The sequence below is a fragment of the Dasypus novemcinctus genome, chromosome 12, assembly GCF_030445035.2.
Source record: "Dasypus novemcinctus isolate mDasNov1 chromosome 12, mDasNov1.1.hap2, whole genome shotgun sequence".
In the NCBI taxonomy this organism is placed as follows: Eukaryota; Metazoa; Chordata; class Mammalia; order Cingulata; family Dasypodidae; genus Dasypus; species Dasypus novemcinctus.
In genome coordinates this window covers 31,698,306-31,722,635 of record NC_080684.1, presented here as the reverse complement: position 1 = coordinate 31,722,635, position 24,330 = coordinate 31,698,306, and the positions used below count along the sequence as shown (strand labels likewise).

At 44.4% G+C, this 24,330-nt stretch overlaps 1 long non-coding RNA gene across 3 annotated transcripts in view; it reads left to right on the top strand.

The window, feature by feature from the left end:
- Nucleotides 1–24,330, top strand: part of LOC131280571 (uncharacterized) — a 155,818-nt gene that overhangs the window by 27,005 nt on the left and 104,483 nt on the right. The window lies entirely within an intron of this gene.

Here is a 24,330-nt window from a genome sequence, read left to right as displayed (position 1 = left end):
AGCACTCCTTTCGCTAACTAATACGTGCACAAAATAGGTCCTTGGCCTTATAACCCTTATTGTCTAATACTTAATACTCTCTATCGTCATGATCTGTTTTGAGATCTATTGCTCCTATTGGTCAATGACCATTTTGAGGACAGGAGACATAGTTCATTTCTGTATCCCAACTTATTTAGCATAGGTCTTAATACTTGCTACATACTATAGGCTGGTTTTGTTGAATAAGTCAATTTGCCTGTTGAGAGGACTTCTTGAACAAATATTTCAACAACAATGATTTAGTTTCTACTGTATACCAGGCATGATGTGGATGCTCGAGCTCTAATCCTGAGCAAAACAGACCTGGTCCCTGCCCTGTTAGGTAGGTTGCCAGATCCAATACAGGGCACCCGGTTAAAAGTGAATTTTAGATAAACAATAATACACTTTAAAGTTTAAATATTGTATGAGTCATACTTATACTAAAAAGTTAATTTTTGTGTTTTGTTTATCTGAAATTCATGTTTAACTGGGTATCCTATATTTTCCTTTGCTAAATCTGGCAACTCTATCCTAGGGCTCTGGACTTACTTCTGACTAGGTCGAGAAGCCGGTGAGACCTTACACAACCGTCTTTCTTGATCTGTTCCTTCAAGAGCCCAGCCCCATCCTGTTTGCTCTCCAACCTCCACCTCCCCTCATGAAACCTGTGCACTTAGTTCAGGATTCAGGTGCAGGAGAAAGATGGACTGGAGAGGCGATCATGAAAATTCCAAGTGCCTGACACACCTATTAGCTCCTTTCTGAGAAAAGATGTCACAGGTGGTCTTTTGCACATAAATTGCCAGAACTTTGGGTGAAATGACTCTGTTACCCTGTACCTTGGTCATGTCATTTAACCAATCCGTGCTCATTTATGGTTCTGAAAAGTGGGGAAACAATTGAGTTTGTTTTTAGGATTAAATAAGACAAAGGTGCCTGGACAGAATTTTTTGTTTATCCCCCCCCTGCGGCCTTTTTTGTGCTGTCTGCTCTCTGTGTCCATTTGCTGTGCATTCTTCTGTGTCTGTATTTATTTTTATTTATTCCCTCCCCCCCCTTGCGATTTGCTTGCTGTCTGCTTTCTGTGTCCATTCGCTGCACGCTCTTCTGTGTTTTTGCTTGTCTCCCTTTCTGTTGTGTCGTCTTGCTGAATCGGCTCTCTGCGTTGCTAGCAGGCTGGTGGCACTCCTTGGCGCCTGGGCCGGCACTCTCTGCAGTGTGTGGGCAAGCCTGCTTTCACAAGGAGGCCCTGGGATGCAAACCCAGGGCGTCCCATATGGTAGACAGGAGCCCAACTGATTAAGCCACCATCACGTCCCATCTGGACAGAATTTTTAAAAAAAATTTTAATTGAAATATATCATTCAAATATGCATATGCATGAACAATAAGTGTATAGTAAAGATTGTGAACTTACAAAATAAACATACATAACATCACACAGGGGTCTCATACATCACCCCTCCACCAATTCTTTGCATTGTTGTGAAACATTTGTTACAAACTATGTAAGAGCATCCTCAAAATATTACTATCAACTATAGTCCTTATCTTACATTTGGTGTATTTTTCCCCCAATCCATACTGTTTAAAAAAAAATATATTTTGTTACAGGTATTGTGAACTTGCAAAACAATCATACAGATGTGTAGATTTCCCATACAACTTCACACCCTGGTGGAACATTTATTAGAGATTATGAGACAATATCATCAGACTATTACCACCAATCATGATCCATAGCATACATTTGGCATACTTTTTCCATATACCTCCATTATCAACACAGTACAGCTTTAGCATTGATGCAAGAATATTATAGTATTGCTGTTAACCACAGTCTATAGGTCACACTAATTGTAGTTTTCCCATGTTTCTCCATATTCCCATCACCCTGCAATAGTGATGTACATCTGCTCTAGCTCACAGAAGGACTCTCTTGCAATTGTACCCTTAACAAAATTCTCAACCACCTCTGGGTTCACTGTGTTATTCAGTCCCTAGATTATTCTTTTTTTTTTAAAAAGATTTATTTTATTTATTTTTCTCCCCTTTCCCCTCACCCCACACCCTGTTGTCTGCTCTCTTGTGTCCGTTCGCTGTGTGTTCTTCTGTATCCACTTGCATTTTTGGTGGCACCAGAAATCTGTGTCTCTTTTTTGCTGTGTCATCTTGCTGCATCAGCTCTCCATGTGTGTGGTGCCACTCCTGGGTGGGTTGAGCTTTTCGTGTGGGGTGCCTCTCTTTGCAGGGCGCATTCCTTGCATGTGGGGCTCCCTATGCAGGGGACACCCCTGCGTGGCATGGCACTGCATGTGGGCCAGCTCACCACATGGGCCAGGAGGCCCTGGGTTTGAACCCTGGACCCCCTATCTGGTAGGCAGTTGAGCCACATCTGCTCCCCATCCTAGATTATTCTTTAGCTTTCTTTCTATTGACATTTACTTCCCTAGACTACCTTTTTCAGTCACAATCCCATTTATAAACCAGTTGCTACCCACTATAATGTGTTACTATCAACTCTATCCATCTCCACACTTTCACAGTCAAGTTAATTAAAACTTCAACATACATTAAGCATCCATAGTTCCTCTCAGGACAGAATTTTTAAAAGTAATGCTTTTGTAATTTGTTAAGCTGTCCTTTGTCTGTTATTGTGTTTTTTGAAGTTGAAATAAAATTTACTAATTAAAACATAAAAAATATAAAAATATGAATGTTGAATTTTTTTTGCAAAATTCTTTTGCAGCATTTTTGGGGATGTAAACCTCTGCTTTTTCTTTATTGATCATTGGTATGCATATTTACATTCATACATTTCCTAATATTGAACCATTCTTTAATTTCTGGTATGAAATCCACTTGCTACTTGATTCTATTGCTGATGTCTCATTTAGGATTTTTCTCAGTGTTTGTAAGTGTTCTAGTTTGCTAAAGCTGCTCAAGCAGGTACCACAAAATAGTTCGGCTTTTTAACAATGGGAATTTATTAACTTACAAGCTTACGGTGTTGAGGCTGAGTAAAATGTCCAAATCAAGGCATCATCAAGGCGAAGCTTTCTTCCTGAAGTCTGGCTGCAGGTGATGTTGGACTAACATGGCTAGGTACCTGGCAGTACCTGTTGGCCTCTCCCTTTTCTTCCTGGTTTCATTGATTTCACTTTCTTGCTTCCTTGGCTTTCTCTTTGTCTGAATTTCATTCTCTTTTTAAGGACTCCAATCAGAGGATTAAAACCCACCCTGAGTGAAATGGGTAACATCTTAACTCATGATCCTAGTCACCAAAAGATCCTGTTTGCAATGGGTCCATACCTGCAGGAATGGATTAACCTTAAGAAATACTTTTCTATGGTACATACTGCTTCAAACCATCCCAGTAAGCAAGAAAGATTGGTCTGTATTTTATTTTTTGGTAGGCACCTTTTCTGGGTTTTGTAGTATTGTGCTGGCTTTGTTAAAAGAACTTGTAAGCTTCTCTCCCCTCTCTGTTCTAAAATAGTTTAAATGGAATTGGACTCCTTAAAAGAATTGTACAATTCATTTGTGAAATCCTCTGGGTCTGGTGCTTTTTTGTGTGTAATAGCTTTTTGACATTTTCTGTTTTTTCTATAGTAAGTTGTCTGTTTATGTAATTTATCTCGTCTTGGATCAGTTTTGTTGGACACTTTCTTAGAAAATCCATTTCACCCAGGTTTAAAGAATTTCTTTGCACAGATTGAAGCAAAATAATCTTTTAATCATTTGAATTTCCTTTGTATCTTTGTTATGATCCCATTTTCATTTCTTATTCTGGTGTCTCTAACCCCAGTGAACTCTCCATTTTTCTGTTAACTTAGACAATGGTTTGTCTGTGTTTTCCTCTAACTAACTCTTGATTCTTAAAAATTGGATTTATCATTTCTGTTTTCTGTTTAATTTCTGCTTTTACTGCTTTCTTTTTTTCTGCTTTTGTTAGGTTTATCTTGTTCTTTAATTTTTTGAATTGGATGCTGAATTAGTTTGTTTTCACTTTTTCTTTAATAATAATTTAATAATTTAATTCCATTAATTTATTTGTAATTTTAATGCAATAATTTATTAATTTAATGATTAAATTAATTATTGAAATTAATTTCAATAATTTGAAATTTCCTATAAACATTGTTTTAGCTATATCTCATAAATTTTTCTTTTTGTTCTTTTTTTTTTATTAGAGAAGATGTGGGTTTACAGAAAAATCATGTAAAAAATAAGTTTCCACTACCACCTATTATTAATACCTTGCTTTGGTGTGGTACATTTATTACAAGTCATAAAAGTACATTTTTATAATTATACTGTTAAGTATAGTTCATAGTTTAACTTAGTGCTTACTATTTGTGTTGTGCAGGTCCATAGATTTTTAAAAAAACTTTATTCTAGTAACATATATACAATCTAAAATTTCTCCTCTTACCCATATTCAAATATATGGTTCAGTGCTGTTAATTACTCTCAAAATGTGTGCTACTATCACCACTATCCATTACCAAAACTTTCCCATCATTCCAAATAGAAATTCTGTACATTTTAAACCTTAACTTCCTATTCCCTACCCCTACCCCATCCCTTGGTATCCTGTATTCTAGATTTTAACTCTATGAGTTTGCTTATTCTAATTATTTCATATCAGCAAGATCATATAATATTTGTCCTTTTGTGTTCAGCTCGACATGATATCATCATGGTTAATCCATGTTGTTACATGTATTGGCACTTTATTTCTTTTTAGGGTTGAAAAATATTCCATTGTGTGTATCTGCGACATTTTGCTTATCCATCAGTTGATGGGCACCTGGCTTGCTTCTGTCTTTCAGCAATTGTGTGTAATGCTGCTATGAACATTAGGTCTTCTTTAATTTCTTTAGGCAGTGTTTTGTAGTTTTCTGTGTGTAAGTCCTTTACATCCTTGGTTATATTTATTCCTAGATATTTGATTCTTTTAGTTGCTATTATAAGTGGAATTTGTCGGGTTTTTCTGTATATAGGATCATATTATCTGCAAGTAGTGAAAGTTTTACTTCTTTTCCAGTTATTTATTTCTTTTCCTTGCCTAATTGCTCCAGCTAGAACTTCCATACAATGTTGAATAACAGTGATGACAGTGGACATCCTTGTCTTGCTCATGATCTTACAGGGAAAGCTTTTAATCTTTCACCATTAAGTGTAATGTTAGCTGTGAGTTTTTCATATCTATTCCTAGTTTTCTAAGTGTTTTTTAAAAAAATCAAGAATGGGTGTTGAATTTAGTTAAATGCCTTTTGTGCATCAATTGAGATGATCATTTTTTTCTCCCTTTATTCTGTTAATGTGGTATATTACATCAATTATTTTTCATATGTTGAGCCACACTTGTATACCTGGAAACATCCCACTTGCTCAAGTTGTATAATAATTCTTACAGTGTACTATTGGATTTAGCTTGCTAGTATTTTGCTAAGGATTTTTGCATCTATATTCTAAGAGATAATGGTCTGTTATTTACTTTCTTGTGGTATCTTTATCTGGCTTTGGTATGAGGGTGATGTTGGCCTCAGAGAATGAATTAGGAGTGTTCCTTCTTCAATTTTGTTGAATAATTTGAGTAGGATTGATGTTAATTCTTCTTGGAGTGTTTAGTAAAATTCTCCTGTGAAAGCCATCTGGTCCTGGGATTTTCTTTGTTGGGAGGCCTTTGATAGTTGATTCAATCTCTTTACTAGTTATTGGTTTGTTGAGATCTTCTACTTCTTGAGTCAGTGTAGGCAGTTTGTGTATTTCTAGGAATTAGTTCCATTTCAGCCAGGTTATCTTATTTGTTGGCATACATTTGTTCGTAGTATTCTTTTGTAGTCCTTTGGATTTTAGTGGAGTCGATAGTAATATCTCCCTTTTCATTTCTGATTTTAGTTTTAACATTGATTTAGCTACTATATCTTATCATTTCTTCCAGTAGTATTTTCATTATTATTACCCTCTAGATATTCAGTAATTTTGTTTTTTTCTTTGAATCCAAGGTTAAGAGAGTTATAAAATTCCATATGGATAGACTTTTTTTTGGATCATCTAATTCTGTTATAAATTTCTAGTTTTATTGTTTTATGATCAGATACGTCATTTGTATTATTTCTGCACTTTTGTCATTTATTAAAGTATTGGCTGAGAGTATAGACTTTGGAGGCAGACTGCTTGGGTTAAATCCTGGTTTCACTACTTAATCTCTTGATATATTAAATTTCATCATAGGGTAGTTATGAGGACTAACGGATTTTAAAGCTGCAAAGTGCTGAGAATAATGCTAGGCACATTTTTAAGTTTTATAGAAGTATTAGCCATTATTTTTGTTGTGGTTGTTTATCATTATATACTTTTTGGTACCTTTTTTATAAGTTTTTGAAATCAAGGAATATTCTTTTAAGGAGGCTTTTTTTTTTTTAAGGAATAAATCTTTTTAAACATCTTTCATTGCTTCTTGTTACCCCTTTCCCTCCCCTTCTCCCTCCCCCTTCCTGCTGTTCTGCTGTGTCCATTTGTTATGTGATCTTGTTTTTTTTTTTATTTTTTGAAAAGATTTATTTATTTCTCTCCCCTTTCCCCCTCCCTCCCATTGTCTGCTCTCTGTGTCCATTCCCTATGTGTTCTTCTGCATCTGCTTGTGTTATCAGGTGGCAATGGGAAACTGTGTCTCTTTTTTTGCTGTGTCATCTTGCTGCGCCAGCTCTCTGTGTGTGGCGCCACTCCTGGGCAGGCTGCGCTTTTTTCATGTGGGGCGGCTCTCCTTGTGGGGCACACTCCTTGCGTGTGGTGCTCCCCTACGCAGGGTCACCCCTGTGTGGCATGGCACTCCTTGCCCGTGGCAGCACTGCATGTGGGCCAGCTCACCACACAGGTCAGGGGGCCTGGGCAGTGAACTCTGGACCCTCCATATACTAGGTGGATGCTCTATCAGTTGAGCCACGTCCGCTTTCCAGCTGTGTGATCTTCTATATCTATTTCTCTTTTTGTCTTCTCTTCTTGTCTTTATCCTCTAGGATTCACTGGGGTTCCATCCTGGGGACCTCTGATGTGGAGAGAGGCTCCCTGTCAATTGCACCACCTCAGTTCCTGGTCTCTGCTGCGGTTCACCTTGACTCTCCCCTTCGTCTCTCTTTTGTTGCATCGTCATCTTGCTGCATGACTCACTTGTGTGGGCACTGGCTCACTGCACAGGCACTTGGCTTGCTGTGTGGGCACTTGGCTCACCATGTGGGCACTCGGCTTGCTCTGTGGGTACCCACATGGGCATCCACATGGGTACTTGGCTCACCATGCGGGCACTGGCTTGCCGTGCAGGCATGCTTTCTTCTTTTTCACCAGAAGGAAGCCACATCCGCTTCCTTTAAGGAGTTTTAAAAATAGTTTTACCCTACTGTTTAGATTACTGAGTCTATAGGCATACTTTTTTTTGTTTACTCGATGTGATGGTTTGGAAGTATGTGTACCCCAGAAAAATATGTTCTTAAAGTTCATGTGGGTGTGAACCCATTTTAAGTAGGACCTTTTGATGAGGCTATTTTAGTTGAGGTATGACCCATCTCAAATCAGGATGGGTCTTAATCCTGTTACTGGATTCCTTAATAAGAGAATTAAATTCAGATAAAGAGAAAAGAGAAAGCCACAGAAGCAGAAAGATGAAGTCAGTGAAGCCAGAAAGAGAAGGGAGAGATCAGCAGATGCTGCCATGTGACAGAGAGTCTCCTGAAAAAAAAAAAACAAAACAAAAATAGACAACAAGCAAAACAAATGAAAAACAACCCAGGGAGGTGGATGTGGCTCAGTGGCTGAGTGTCGGCTTCTCACATGCAAGGTCTTGGGTTCAATCCCTGGCCCTGGTACCTCAAAAAAAAAAAAGTGTCCTAGCTTTCCTGGTAAACTGTATAGGTATTTATCCTACCACCTCCGTGGACCCCACAGTGCCAGGACTACAGAGCTGGGCCCAGCTGTTGTCTGGCATCCATTCCTTCACACACACCAATTCATGCAGTCTTCTGTGACAGGGGGTCCTGCGGAAGGAGGTGGGACCCCTGCAGATAAACTTGTGCTTTTCCCCCCTCCCTTGTTGAGATGTGGAACCATCCTCTTCACATTATGAGTAAGCACAAGGGATTTCACTGGACTCACTGGAGGGGGCCTTCTTAAGGAAAGCAGAAGGAACCATGGGTAATTTGAGAGAAAAGAGTGCACCACCCAGAGGAGCGGTGCCTGGGACACTGAATAGGGTGCTATTTTTTTTTTTTTTTAAGATTTATTTATTTATTTCTCCCCGACCCCCGCCATGTTTTCTGCTCTGTGTCCATTTGCTGTGTGTTCTTCTATGACCACTTCTATCCTTATCAGCGGCCCCTGCAATCTGTTCTTTTTGTTGCGTCATCTTGTTGTGTCAGCTCTCCGTGTGTGTGGCACCATTCCTGGGCAGGCTGCACTTTCTTTTGCACTGGGCAGCTCTCCTTACGGGGTTCACTCCTTGCACATGGGGTTCCCCTATGCGGGGACACCCCTGCATGGCACAGCACTCCTTGTGCGCATCAGCGCTGCGCATGGGCCGGCTCCACACGGGTCAAGGAGGCCCGGGGTTTGAACCGCGGACCTCCCATGTGGTAGGCGGACGCCCTAACCACTGGGCCAAGTCCGCTTCCCTAGGGTGCTATTTGTGAACTGGCCAAAGACAGCAGGCTGATGTGGTGGGAGGATGCAACTGTAATCCACCTCATACTCTCCTGGCCGAGGACACACCCTCAGAGCTGCATCCAGAGGGGAGGCCTTATTCTGATTTGCACAAAGCCTTGCCAAACAGGTTATAACCCTGGGTGCCTCCATGGGAAGGCAAAGGGATCAGTGCAGGGCAGACGCTGGCACCAGTTCTGACTCAGTGTAGCCAGGTCCTCCTTGTCACCCAGCTGGTGGCCATGAGTCTGGTTGGAAAGGAATACACACTAGAATTGTAATATTTGTGGCTCAGGGCTGGGGTGTGGGGGTGCTTGTGCCATCTTGGGGCCTTGACTACCCCCCCAGGCAATGCCATGAAAGGGCTCCTCTAAAACTACCCTGGCAGCTGCTGTAGCACTGGTGTCTCATGGTAACGTCAACACAGGGCCCTGGTGGGAAGGTCAGGGGCAGTTTTGCTGATGGACATTGAAACACATCTTTGAGGGCCTTATCCTGAAATCTCTGCAGCCATCTTCTTCCTGTCTGTGTCTTCTATTAGGTTCTTACATATACTAAGCAAATGGCAACCTGAGGCCTGGCTTTCTAAAGTCTGAATGCTGGTCGTCCCACTTCTGTGCCTCATGCCCTAGGGCAGCAAGGAATGGAAAAAGGGTTAACTTGAAGGGCCCTGGCCAGTGTGGCTGCTGCCCTTCCAGTAAGCAAAATATTGGCAAGTGGCCGGTCCCTCTTCTGGGGATGACAGTACCCTGGCACCTGTGGCCGCTCCTGGAGTTGGACACTTCATCCAGGTTTTTTCTTTTGACGTGATGTGTCAAGGCCAGCAGTGCTTCTTGGTAGTGGTCAACCCATTGAGATAGGACCAAGCTGAGCTGGACACTCCAAGACACTTGTAACCAATTGGAAGACCCCATAAACGACTGGGAGCTAAGATCTTAGATCTTAGAAGGGCTTAGAGAGGGCTTTATGTGCCTTTTGCTACTACCAGAAATTTTGTGAGACTCAAGCCTTTGCACTGGCGATAGGTCAGGACATGTTATACATACCTCAGCTTTCAGGGGGATGCCTTCCTTACGCACAAATATTTATTGGGTATCTCATATACGTCAGGGTGATCAAAAGATACATTTTCTTGCCTAGGTTAAGCTTTGAGTTTGGTGGGTGTAGCAGTTTGATATTACTGATGAATTCCAAAAAGAAATATTGGATTATGTTTGTAAACTGGTCTTCTCCTCTGGGCATATTAGATTATATTGGATTCATAGGTTGACTTGATTAAGTAATTATGTAAACCTCTTGTGCCAGTAGGCCGTTGAGTCCCCACCCCTTTAGTGGGTGAGTATTCACAGATAAAAGGCATGGCAAAGGACAGAGTTAAGGGCTTTTCTAATGTTGGAGTTTTGATGTTGGAGTTTGATGCTGAAGCCTTACGTTGGAGCCCTGGGAAGTAAGATCACAGAGGAGAGAGAAGCAAGACCCTGGAAGGGAGGAACCCAGGAAGCCTGAACCCTTGCAGATGTCAGCAGCAATCTTGCTCCAACATGTGAAAAGACTTTGGTGAGGGAAGTAGCTTAAGCTTTATGCCTGGTATCTGTAAGCTCCTATCCCAAATAAATACCCTTTATAAAAACCAACTGCTTTCTAGTATTTTGCATCAGCACCCCTTTGGCTGACTAATACAGTGGGGGAGAGGGCTCACTGCAGCTTGGTCTGGAAACGGCACTGAGGGCCCCTAATCCCGGCAGAACAGAGGGAAGGTTTTCAGGGAGAGGAAAGGAGAGTGTGGGGGTGAGCTCTGGGGGCTGGAACCATGTCAGAAGCTGTTCACAAGGACCTTGGTGGGACTGTGACTGGGGTGGGGCTGGGGGTGGGATTTGTTGCCTTATGATGGGGCTCTCATTTCCTGAAGATGAGGTTTTGTGTTTCAGGGGTAGGAGGTAAGGGGTGGGCCAGGAGCAGTGCAGACGGGGGCTCTGGGGACTGGAGGGGAGCCAGGCGCAAGATGTAGCCAGGATGCCCACTTTGTGCTGAGGGTGGGGCCAGCGTCCTCAGGAATACAGGGACTCTGGCTCATCCTGTCCATGCCATTCAAGCTCCAGTGGGAGCAGTGTAGAAGGAGCCTGCCCCTCTCCTTTGCCTGTACCCCGTTGGTCCAGGTAGGCTGGTCAGAGCTGCAGGTGGTGGGTCTTCTCTCACTGGCACCCAGACATCCACTTCTTCACACTCGCCTTCCCGATCCCAGGCTGTCCCACCCATCTACCTCAACTAAAGGTGGGTCTGATTTGGGGCGTGGTGAGGGGACCACAGCCAGGATGGCTTTCTGGTCCTGGATGGATTTCTGTTTTCTGAGGTCAACTTGTTTATCCCTCTGCCTCTGCACAAGTCCTGTATCAGTTGGATTGGTCCGAGGGCTTAGAGCACTTTCCCAGATTGGCCCAATCCATCTGAGGAAGCTCTGTTCTCTTGAGATGTGAGGAAATCTCATTTTTTGGGGGTGGAGTTGCTTCCTTAGAAATGTGGGGTGCAGGCTGGTGCTAAGGGGAGTTTGGAGTTCCTGAGCCCACGTGGTTGGGGAATGGGAGGAGCCTGCTGCACTTGGCAGTGGGGTGGCAGACCCCTTGAGTGTGAAATGCTCTGTTTCCTCAGTGTTGACTATGATCTGCACTCAGAGCGTCCTTTCCCTGAGGACCCCCTTTGGTTTTCTTGATGGCGCTCACAGAAATGGAGGGTGTGTGATGGGGGGAAGGTGAATAGGGAGAGGTATTTCTCCATTTCCTTACCAAAACCGTGGGTTGAAGGCACCCGCATCCCCAGGATAGAAGGAGAGAGGATCAGATGGGATGGGAGGAAAGAGAGTCTAGGATCACTGACTGGGGGGTGGGCTTGCCATGTTCTGGGCCTGGGGAGAGGGCTGGCGGGGGTCCTTTGGCGCCAGTCGGAGTGTTCTCTTTCCCACTGAGGCATGTGGGTCCTTCCTCTATTTACCGGTAGGCAAAGCGCTGTTTGGGCAGTGGTGAAGGGAAATGAGGGATGCACGCCCCTTTGGGAGATTTTAGTTAGATGAGGAAGATAATCCACACGTCATGAACTGTGTCTATGAGGGTCACATCACCTAGCTGATTTTGATGGATTCTTTTCAGGCAGGTGCCAGCTATCACTGCAGGGGCTCATTATTTTACCGAGCTGATCTAAGTAACCACTGCCTTTATTCTGGCCCACTGTAGAAGGTGTGAATGGAAGGCGGGAGGGATGAATTTTTAATAAAAGCACCAGAGAGGAGCTTTAATAGCATTGGCCTGGGCTTTGACTATTTTCAGGATGATAAGTCGTGGCTCTTTGGAGGGATTTAATTTTTGGAAATGCTCCAATGTCACTAGGAACCACATGTAAAGAATTAGGAGGGGGTCTAGACCTGGAGTGACATTTGGACTCGGAAGGAAGCACTTGTGGGTGTGGCTCGGTGGGACTCCAAGAGCTGGCAGGGGGCCCTGCCTGCCAGGCAGGCTGTGACTGGCTGAAGGCACCTCCCGGGGCTCCAGCCAGGACGTTTCTCCCCCACCTCTCCTTGGCGCCCATTTCACAGAGCACAGGCACACACCGAGTATTATGCTTTCAGTTTAATAATTCTGGTCTGCCATGCATTTAAGGCTTCAGTCCAGCGACCGCATTCTTTTCAAACACTTAGCCCCAAATCGCTAACAGAAATGAGCTTGTCCTTCAGTCCTATTGCCTTGATAGCTCTATCTGGAAGGAATGCTGAGATGAAAATGAGGCTTGAAGAGTCCCAGGCACCAGCCCCACCCTTTCCCTTCCTGTTCAACTCCATCTTTTCCTCCCACGTCCCTGGAGCCCCTGCAGGGGCTGACACAGATGTCAGAAGGATGGAATTTATGTTCAGTGGAAGCTGAAGGACTTGCCCTCTTCCCCCATATTGGCAGAGGCCAAAGGAATAGGGGCAGGCAGGCTTTACAGTGGAAAGGAAGGGGGTTGCACCACATGGAGACTCTGCTATCAGCCACAGCAGTGTGAATCTGGCTGAGAAACTGAGACGTTTGAAAGCAGTAAGTGAGGAGAAGCTTCCAGGGAGAGGGGCTGTGGCAGTTCCAGGTCTCAGTGTGGGGGTGGAGCTGGGGCATGTCCTATCCCACCCCTTCCCCTGCCAGGCCGGGTGGTGAGAATTCTGGTTCCCACAAGGCCTTGCCTTAGGATGTGCTCACTGTCAAGAAAGTTTTTTTCACCTTGAATTCCTTCCTGCAGTCCTTTTCTTGTTCTTTCAAAGCTTTGTTTGGTCAGCGAGAGGGCTTTGTTTATGAAGCTGTCTATTTTCGGAGTAGAAGAAATCACATCAGTAGAAAAGCCCCAACATTTAACGAGAATTCCCCCCCAGTCTTTATGCCCCTGTGAATCCTTACAGGGGAGAAGTTTTGCCGAGGGGCCCAGCTTCTTCCTTACAGGAAAGTAGGTGGGCCAGGACAAAACTGTGTGATGTAGATAGAACACTCTATGGCAGGAGCCCTGCGTGTGGGCGCCGGGGGCGCCCCCTGTGCCTCTGTGTTCAGGCGCACGGGGGAGGACGTCAGCTTCTTCCTGCGCTTCCCTCTGAGGGAGGAGGCGTCTTGCAGCTCTGCTGCTAGAGACTTCTCTGGGTTATTGGTCTGGCTTAGAGGTAGGACTTACCCGGGATACTTAGCAACTGCCCCCTTCCTGAGGTCCTCTGGGTTCTTTGGGTTGTTTTTGGGGTGGTGGTTGAGGAGATCTTTTGAGGTGAAGCAGATTCCTTTGGGGCTGAGTTCACCTCATCAAGCTCAACTACAAACACACCAATTTGTTGTTTTAGCAAAGTCAGAGTGTTTTATCCCCCTTTGGAGTGGTGACGGGGCCCCAGGATACCTGTTTTTTTTTTTAGGAGGTTCTAGGGATTGAACCCAGGACTTCGTACATGGCAAGCAGGTGTTGAACCACTGAGCTACATCTGCTCCCCAGTGAGAGTGGTTTTTTTCATTTGTTTGTTTGTTTTTAGGAGGTACTGGGATCGAACCTGGGACCTTGTACATGGGAAGCAGGTGCTCAACCACTTGAGCTACATCTGCTCCCCTGGGATACCTGTTTTGTGCAGAGTGCCATTTACAGATGTGACTTGGCATCAACCCGGCCCTCTCACAGGAGATAGGATTCTTTTGCACTCTGTGCCTGTTGGAGTGCGGAGGAGAGACCCCCTTCCGCAGGGCTGGGGTGTGGTGAGAAGCAGGGAGCACTTCAGAGAGAAGGCAGGGCTTTGGCAGGGGAGGGTGTTCTAGAGGCGCTTTCTTGGGGCCAGGAAGTGAGTCAGTGGGCTCAGGGGAAGGAATGTATGCGACAGGTGTGGGGAATGGAAGCAAGTTGGATTGAGCTGGTGTGGGTGGTACATGAAGGAGAGTCATGGAAGATGGGGTGGTAAAGGGAGGTCGGGGGCAGATCCCTTGCTAAGGAGTTGGGAATTGTGGAAGTTGCTTGAGGAGGAGTTAATACCATGTGAGACATTTCTCTTATCATTTAGCCCTTTGTTTGCCTTTCCCCCCTCCTCCCCATCACCCTCACCCCACCTGGGATAGCCTCTGGCCTCCTTAGCCTGGTCGCACCCCTGTGCGTGCCCTGCCCTTACAGGATGCTGCTTCTCCCCATTATCCCCAAGAGCAGCGCCCACATCTCCTTCCCCTGGATTCCTCTCCCAGCCTCACTCACGACCACGCCTGTTAAACCCAAGGGCAGGGGCTGGAGGGAGGGGACTCACAGGTCACAGGGAGGTCTGCCGGGTCAAAGAAGGCTTCTGCAAAGGAGGAAACATGCTGGATTTCAGTGAGGCTGGATCTAGACCCACCTGGAGGCCCCTTCCCCCACCCCATTCCCAAACCTCAGCTGCCAGGAACGTTTGTAGGAGGAGGGGAATCAATCTCCCCTTGGGTTAAACCCGCCTTTCTGGCACATCAGGGGCCCACCAGGGCATTGTTTCTGATGTTTAACTCCTCTGGCAGTTTTTTGAAGTAGAACTGGTGAGAACTGGCCTCCCTCTAACCTGCCTCTGCCCCTGGGAGGGCTCTCTGAGATTCGTGCCAGGGAACCCGCTGTGATGGAAGGGGCTCACGTGCTTCTTGGTGGAGGAGGACAGCTCTGGGGCCGCGGGTTTCCTGGACTGATTTGTAGCATCGGGACCCAGCATTTTCCTTTATCCTTTCAAGACAACCTTTCTGCAAAGCTGTCTGCTAATTGATGGGGGTATAGTGCTGAAGACGGCAGATGAGACCCCTGCCTGGACAGATCTTAAATTCTATTAAAGAATTATTTAGTGACCTGTGTGATGCTAGAAGGGAAAAGTAAGGGATGCTGCGGTAAGGGGCAGACAGGATCTCCTTTATGCTTCGTGTTCACGGGAGGTTCTTTTGAGGCAGTGACATCTAAACTGAGACTTGGGGGATGTAAAAGCATTAGCAGGTGAAATCCAGGCTGGGGAGAGGAAAAGCCTTCCAGGCAAAGGGTAGAGCAGTAATGAAAGTCCTGAAGTTCGAGGGGCGGCGGGGTTGTCCTGGCCCCAATGCTGATGGTGTGCAGTTTAGAAAAGGCGTCCCTTCCTCCCGCGGAGGACCGTGGCCAGGGCGCACTGCTTGGCAAGTGGAGCACGGGCTCTATTGCAGCGCCACTCACTCCCTGCCTGGGCCGGCTGCTGCAGGGACAACCTGCCCGCCTACACGCGACGGCCTGCAAGGAGGCCCGTGGGGCTGGAGTGCCGTGAGCTCCGGCTTGTGAGGAGATGGGCCAGGAGAGCGGGCTGGGCCCAGAGGGCTCTGGTTCTCCCTGAGCATTGGGGTGAACAGGCCACGTGCAGAGAGGGGAGTAGGGGTCCCTTGCAGAGGCAGAGGAAGGCAAGATGGCAAAGGGAGAGAAAAAGAGGCGTGAAGTCAGGAGCTAAGTCCTCCCTGGCCTTGGGGACTCTGGTGGGGTGCAGGGAAGGTCCATACTTACGGGCACAGACCAGGGACCCAGCCAGAGCTGCCAGGAAGAGGAGCGCTGTGAATTTCATGCTTTAGGATGAAGAGAGGATATAACAGCAGAATCTTGAGAGGGCGTGAGGAATAAGGTCCTGAAACTGCTGGACGCTTTTAAGGATGTCCAGGGCCAATGGGAATCAAATTTGGAGGGGTGTGGCTTCCACGCCCTCCTCTTCCCCATCCTGTCACCTGCTAAGTCAACAAGGGCAGGTGAGAGCTGGTATCCTCTCAAGGAGGACCGGGACAGGAGCCCTTCCCTACCACCTTTCTGGCAGCCATTCCCTCCCTCCCTCCTTCCCCACCCCATCCACCCTCGGGGTGCAGGGGGCCATCTCTGAGAGCGCTCAGGGGCTGGAGGCAGAGCAAGTCTGATTTGGGGAGATTCTGGGGTGTGTCTGTTGAGGGTGCTGGTGTGTGACTCTGAGCCGTGGTCTCTTTCTAGAAGGAAGTCAGGGGTCAAGAGGACCGTTGTCCACTTCCCGGTTCAATCGACAAAGGACTCAGTGCAGGGGCTTGCAGGCTTCCCTGGAGGGGTTCAGCTCCTTCCTCTGGGAGCCCGCTCTCAGAGCACCTGGGGACCGACTCCACGCTGCTGTCTCTTCCTCACAGGCCCGAAGCAGGTTTCCCTACGCACTTAGGCTCAGAGATGCTGGTGCCTTCTCTGGGGCTGTCCCTGTCCTTGAGTTGTGTGTCCTCTAGAAAGAACTCCCCCAGCCCCACGTCGGGCCTGTCAGTCTCTGTCTTCAGGCCTGGTCGACAGGATCCCACATTTTTAAGTCTTCTGGTCAAAGGATGATGGTGGCTCACTGAAATTAGGGCTTGGCTCTTCCTTCAGGGTGGGAACTGGTCCGTGGTGTGAAAAATTCATAAAAGATAATTTCAAAGAAACTGCTCTTTGACTTGGGATATATTTCTCCCCTGGACTGTTATTTAAGAGACCTGGGTTTTGAGTTCTGGCTTTATTTTATACTGGCATAACCTTAAGACAGGATAGTGGTGGACGTTAAGTGAGATAATATATAGCCAAGCATTTTTTAGAGAGTAAAGTTCGATGGAGATGTGTAGGATTCTTGTCCTCTCCTGAGGGCTCATCTTCCTGGGTAGGTTTGATTCAGGCAGTTGCTAAATGCTAAGTAGAGTGGGGCAGAAGAGAAGCAGGAGCTGTTTGAGGGACTGAAGGGTGGATAAGAGGGTACTGGGTACCAGTTAGTAATTTTCTGTTTGTTTGACACTGGCTCTAACCAGACACTAGATGGGGCTGACTCCTGAGGCTGGGGCTTGTGAGCTTCTCCGCCTTGATTTTTCCAAAGGTCTGTTTAAGGATCAGATGGGACAATAGATGTGAAAGCCTGTTCAATTGTGACGGGAAGGATTTCTCCCACACATTTCTCTGCAAACACACACACACACACTGCAGGTTAACGCCTCCATGTGGAGACAGTGTCCAGACCTTATCAGCTGGGAGACAGGGTGCTGCCTTGGCTGAGTCTAACAAATTTATAGGTCTTTTCAGGACTCTGTCTACTTTTCTAGAGATGCTTAGGCTCTTTTGTAAGACCTCTCAGATACCAGGTTGTGGCAGTTTCTCTTTAAATGTGCAGGGAACAGGTCTGAGATGGAGGAGGAGGAATTTGAGGACAGAGATGCTGGAGGCTCCAACCTAGATACGAGTCCAGAGTTGAGATGTACACAGGCCTGAGGTTTCCAGCCTACAGCCAAAATCAGTGGAGGGCTGGGATCCAGGGAAGTCCTTCCTTCTGTGTGTCCATTCTTCCATAGCATCAGGTGAGTGAACCTGGGCTCTGGTCTTGACATTAACTTCTATTTACTACCTGAGCTGAGAGAGGTTACTTTCTTCTTTGGAGCCTTAAAATTTTCTTCTTTAGAGAAAAATCCTTTCCCTCCCCAACTTCCCAGGGCAGTTGTAAAATGGACTGAGATTCATTCAACAGATATTTTTTGAGTGCTTACTGTGTGCTCACTTGGCTTGGCCCTCGTTTTAGTTTGCTTAAAGTTACTTGGAGCAATACACCAGCAGTGGGTTGGCTTTGGCAATGGGCATTTATCAGGTTAAAAGCTTACCCATCTGCAATGGGGACCCAGGAAGGGTATCTAACTCGTGGTGAGTCAGAGAAGATGTCAGGAAAGATCAGACACATGAACTAGGCATTGGAAGATGAAAAGACACTCATGTAGAGAAAGGGAGAGGCAATGTTTCACGGCGGAAGAAGAACATATGCAAAGCAAAATCCCAAGGCAGGAGATAGCATACAATATTAGGGAATGATGGGAAGTGGATGAAGCTTTTAACACGTGCTAAAAAGTATGATTAAAATCTTAAAGGTAATAGAATCAAATGAGTCTTGAAAGTATTTACCTCTTTCACTTTTTTCCCCTGGAGATTTTCCCCTTCTGTATGTAAAATGGACTTAGGAACTACATCCTTGATAGCCTTATATTGAGGGTCAAGAAAGGGCTGAAGTTGAAATAAAAATTGATATTTCTGAAAAAAAAAAAGGTTACCCCCTGAGGCTGTGCAAGTCTCCAAATCAAGGCATCGTCAGGAGACCCTTCCTTCCGGAGCCTCCGCTGTGGGTGGTCAGGCACGTGCAGGGCACAACGGCAGCGTCTGCTCGGCTCTCCCCTCTCCGCCAGGCCTCTCTCAGCTTCTGGATTCCTCTCTGTCTCTGCAGCTTCTTTTTCTGAGTCTATGGCTTTCTATTTCTCCGTTTATAAAGGACCCCAGCAGTAGGCGCAAGACCCGCCCTGTCTCATACCCTACTGAAGTGATCTAATCAAAAGGATGGTCCTCGTGTGGAGCTGGCCATGTGCAGTGCTGATGCGCGCAAGGAGTGCCATGCCACGCAAGGGTGTCCCCCGCGTGGGGGAGCCCCACGCGCAAGGAGTGCGCCTGTGAGGAGCTGCCCAGTGTGAAAAGAAAGTGCAGCCTGCCCAGGAATGGCACCGCCCACACTTCCCGTGCTGCTGACTGACAACAGAAGCGGACAAAGAAACAAGACGGGACTTCCGGCAAGATGGTGGCTGAGTGAGCTTGCCTTGCCGTCTCTCCTGGGAAGAGGCAGCTGGGCACCGCTGGAGGTTCTCCGGGACCAGGCTTTTTCAGGATTTTTTCAGGGCAGGAAGTGTCTGGACATCGATTTGGTGGGAAGGTAACGGAAAGGACTGGTCTATAAGATATAAATTGGGACTTTTCAGGAGGGGGAGGCAAGATGGCGGCTGAGTGAACTTCCCGGTTACTAGCTCCTGGGAGGAATTGGCTGGGAGGCGTCGGAGACTCTTTGGGACCGGCTGTTTCGGGATTTTTCCTGGTCCAGAGGTGTCTGGACATCGATTTGGAGGGAAGGTAACAGAGAGGATCCATCTGTGAAATATACACGGAGATCCCAGCTACGTGTGGAGGATTCCCTCCTTGGGTAGGTGGAGCCGAGGCAGCTAGCACCGCGCGGAGCCCCGGCGGGCGGCGGCCAGGGTAGCTGAGTCCGGCCGAGCCCGGCTGAGCTGCGGCAGGCGGAGGGGCGGAGCCCAGCTGAGCTCGGCCGAGCCCAGCCGCGCCGGGCGGCGGGCGGGAAAGCCGAGCCCGGCCGAGCCCAGCCAAGCTGCGGCGGGCGGGGGACCGGAGCCCAGCTGAGCCCAGCCGAGCCTGGCGGCGGGGTTTCTGTTCTTTGTTTTTTTTTTTTTTTTTTATCAATCCTCTCTTTCTTGTCCCCAATATTCCTCTTATACTATTTTACCTTAACAATACAATAGGTCCTACAGGAAATACCTCACATTTGCTGGGTTTCCTCACCCTCCACTGCCTCATTTCTCTGTGAATAGATTTAGCCTATCTACACTATCCCCTTTCCCCTACAACTTGATATCCTCCACCATCTGCTATCTCTCCTATATTCCATCTCCCTTTCTTTGATCCACAAAGTGTCTAACTCTTAATTTCTAATACCTTTGTTTAGTTTTCCATCTGGTATTCGTCCCTGAAACTATTACCTTTCTTTTCTCTTTCCCTCTCTCACAAAAACAATAGCCTCTTAGTACGTACCACATTCCTCCCATATTCAGTCGTCTACCTCATTATAGGTACTTTCCTACTACTATAACTCTACACAATTTACATGATCTAACCTCCATCCTCCCAGAACTCATATTATTGCTTTGTAAACATATATCACCAATACTACTTCACACTTTTTCCTTCCTTACACAATTGACTTTCCCCAGCACTAATACTTTCCTTTAAAGTGAGCTTAACTAGCAATAAGAAATTGGAATAAGAAGAACAAAGTGACAAAGAGAAGATATAACACTTATGCAAAAACAACAGCTAATTAATCTCCAAGACTAGACAAAGAAGCTAAGGAACTGATTAAACCCGTCAAGAAAAAATGTTGACAAGACAGCAACAAAAATCTACAAACCAAACCAGTAATCAGGAAAACATGGCTGAATCCAATCAACAAACTGAAAATCAGGAAGGGGGGCAGGACTTTGCACAAGCAATGAAAGATCTCAGAACATTTATCACCGACAAATTTGATGAAGTAATGAAAGAGGTTAACAGCGTGAAGACAACACTCGGAGGGGAAATTGCAGACATGCGCAAAAAAATAACAGATATGATGGAAATGAACACCACAATTCAAGAAATCAAAAATACACTTGCAGCAAATATCAGCAGACTAGAAGAGGCAGAGCAGAGAATTAGTGATGTGGAAGACAGTGCATTGGAAATCAAACAGATAGTAGAAGTGGTCAATAAAAAGGTAGAAAAAATCCAGATAGGACTTAGGGACCTGAATGATAATGCAAAACGCTCAAACATACGTATTATAGGCATTCCAGAAGGAGAAGAGAAGGGAAAGGGGTCAGAAGGAGTGTTGCAGGAAATAATGAATGAAAACTTCCCAAATCTACTGAAAGAGACAGATGTACATATCCAAGAAGCACAGCGCACTCCACTGGTCATAAACCCCAACAGGCCCACCCCAAGACATATACTTGTCAAATTATCCAATGCTCAAGACAAAGGAAAAATCCTAAAAGCAGCAAGAGAAAAGAAAACCATCACATACAAGGGAAATTCCATAAGATTAAGTGCTGATTTCTCATCTGAAACGATGGAGGCAAGAAGGCAGTGGTATGATATAGTCAAGGTACTAAAGGAAAAAAATTTCCAACCAAGAATACTCTATCCAGCCAAACCAGCATTCAAAAATGATGGAGAGTTCAAAATATTCACAGATAAACAGAAACTGAAAGAGTATATCAACAAGAAACCTCCCCTTCAAGAAATTCTTAAGGGAATTCTGCAGGAAGAAAGGAAAAAACAGGACAGTCAGAGATGGAGGAGAGTGTAAAAGCAACAAGAAAGACAAAAATAGAAGGGGAAAATAAAATAATACAAACAAAATATAACAAACACAAATCCAACCAAAATATGGCTACCATAAATAACTGTCTAAACGTAATAACACTGAATGTCAACGGATTAAACTCACCTATCAAAAGATTCAGACTGGGACACTGGATAAGGAAATACGACCCATCTATATGCTGCCTACAAGAGACACATCTTAGACCCAGAGACTCATGGAGGTTGAAAGTGAATGGCTGGAAAACAATCATACAAGCAAACAACAACCAAAAAAAGGCAGGAGTAGCTATATTAATATCAGACAAAATAGACTTTAAATGCGAAACAATTGTGAGAGACAAAGAAGGATACTATATTTTAGTGAAAGGGACAATTTGTCAAGAAGATCGAACAATCATAAATATTTATGCTCCTAACAAGGGCGCCTCTAAATATGTGAGGCAAACGCTGGAAAAACTAAGTGAAAGAATAGATGCATCTACAATTATAGTGGGGGATTTTAATACACCACTATCAACTCTGGACAGAACATCTCAAAAGAGAATCACTAAAGAAACAAAACATTTGAACAGTATATTAGAAGAGCTGGATCTAATAGACATATATAGATCATTACACCCAAACACAGCAGGATATACATTTTTCTCAAACGCACATGGAACATTCTCCAAGATTGACCATATGCTAGGCCACAAAGAAAGGCTTAATGAATTCAGAAAGATCGAAATCATACAAAACAATATCTCTGACCACAGTGGAGTCAAGCTGGAAATTTGCAAGGGTCAGAGACCCAGACTTCACACGACAATTTGGAAATTAAACAGCACACTCTTAGAAAAACAGTGGGTCAAAGAGGAAATCTCAAAAGAAATCAATGACTACCTTGAAACAAATGATAATGATAACACAACATACCAAAATTTATGGGATGCAGCAAAAGCGGTACTGAGAGGGAAATTTATAGCCATAAATTCATATATCAAAAAAGAAGAAAGAGCAGAAATTGAAGAATTAACTGCACATTTGAAGGAATTAGAAAAACAACAACAAAGTAACCCAACAGGAAGAAGAAGGAAGGAAATAACAAAGATAAGAGCAGAACTAAATGAAATAGAAAATAAGAAAGCACTTGAAAAAATAAACAAGACCAAGAGCTGGTTTTTTGAGAAGATCAACAAAATTGACAAACCTTTAGCGAGACTAACAAAGAAAAAAAGAGAAAAGATGCAAATACACAAAATAAGAAATGAGAAAGGTGATATCACCACTGACCCCACAGAAATAAAGACTATCATAAGAGGATACTTTGAAAAACTATATTCCAACAAAAATGACAATTTAGAGGAAATGGACAAATTCCTAGAAATACATAAGCAGCCCATACTGACGAAAGAAGAAATTGATGATCTTAACAAACCAATCACAAGCAAAGAGATAGAATCAGTCATTAAAAATCTCCCAACTAAGAAGAGCCCAGGGCCAGACGGCTTCACAGGTGAATTCTACAAAACATTCTGGAAAGAACTAACACCAATCCTGTTGAAACTATTCCAAAAAATCGAAACAGAAGGAACACTGCCTAATTCCTTCTATGATGCCAACATTACCCTAGTACCAAAGCCAAACAAAGACACCACAAGAAAGGAAAATTACAGACCAATTTCTCTAATGAACCTAGACGCAAAAATACTTAACAAAACACTTGCTAATTGTATTCAACAACACATTAAACGAATTATACACCATGACCAAGTGGGATTTATTCCAGGTATGCAAGGATGGTTCAACATAAGAAAATCAATCAATGTAATACACCATATAAACAGACTGAGAGAAAAAAACCACATGATTATATCTATAGATGCAGAAAAGGCATTTGACAAAATACAGCACCCCTTCCTGATAAAAACACTCCAAAAGATCGGAATACAAGGAAACTTTTTGAACATGATAAAGAGTATATATGAAAAACCTAAAGCCAACATTGTTTACAATGGCGAAATCCTGAAATCCTTCCCTCTAAAATCAGGAACAAGACAAGGATGCCCATTGTCTCCGCTCCTATTTAACATTGTCTTGGAAGTACTGGCTCGAGCACTGAGACAAGAACCAGATATAAAAGGCATTCAAATTGGAAGGGAAGAAGTCAAAATTTCATTATTTGCAGATGACATGATCCTATATATAGAAAACCCTGAGAGATCTACAACAAAGCTCCTAGAACTCATAAATGAGTTTAGCAAAGTCGCAGGTTATAAGATCAATGCGCAAAAATCAGTAGCATTTCTATACACCAATAATGAGCAAGATCAGGAGGAAATCAAGAAACAAATACCATTCACAATAGTAAATAAAAAAATCAAATACTTAGGAATAAATTTAACTAAAGAGGTAAAAAACTTATACATCGAGAACTATACAAGATTGTTCAAGGAAATCAAAGAAGACCTAAATAAATGGAAGAATATTCCCTGTTCATGGATAGGAAGACTGAATATTATTAAGATGTCTATCCTACCAAAACTGATCTACACATTCAACGCAATCCCAATAAAAATCAACACAGCCTTCTTTAAGGAACTAGAAAAACTAACTATGAAATTTATTTGGAATAAAAAGAGGCCCCGAATAGCCAAAGACATATTGAAAAAGAAAAACAAAATAGGAGGAATCACACTTCCTGACTTCAAAACATACTACAAAGCTACAGTAGTGAAAACAGCATGGTACTGGCATAAGGAGAGACACACAGACCAATGGAATCGAATTGAAAGTTCAGATATAGAACCTCATGTATATAGCCATATAATATTCGATAAAGCCACCAAACCCTCACAACTGGGAGAGAATGGCCTATTCAACAAATGGTGCCTGGAGAACTGGATAGCTATATGTAGAAGAATGAAAGAGGATTACCATCTCACACCTTATACAAAGATCAACTCAAGATGGATCAAAGACCTAAATATAAGAGCCAAGACCATAAAGACCTTAGAAAGCAGTGTAGGGAAACATCTATAGGACCTTGTAATAGGAAATGGCTTCATGAATATCACACCAAAAGCACGAGCAGCAAAAGAACAAATAGATAAATGGGACTACCTCAAAATTAAAGCCTTCTGCACCTCAAAGGAGTTTGTCAAGAAAGTAAAAAGGGAACCCACACAATGGGAGAAAATATTTGGCAACCATATA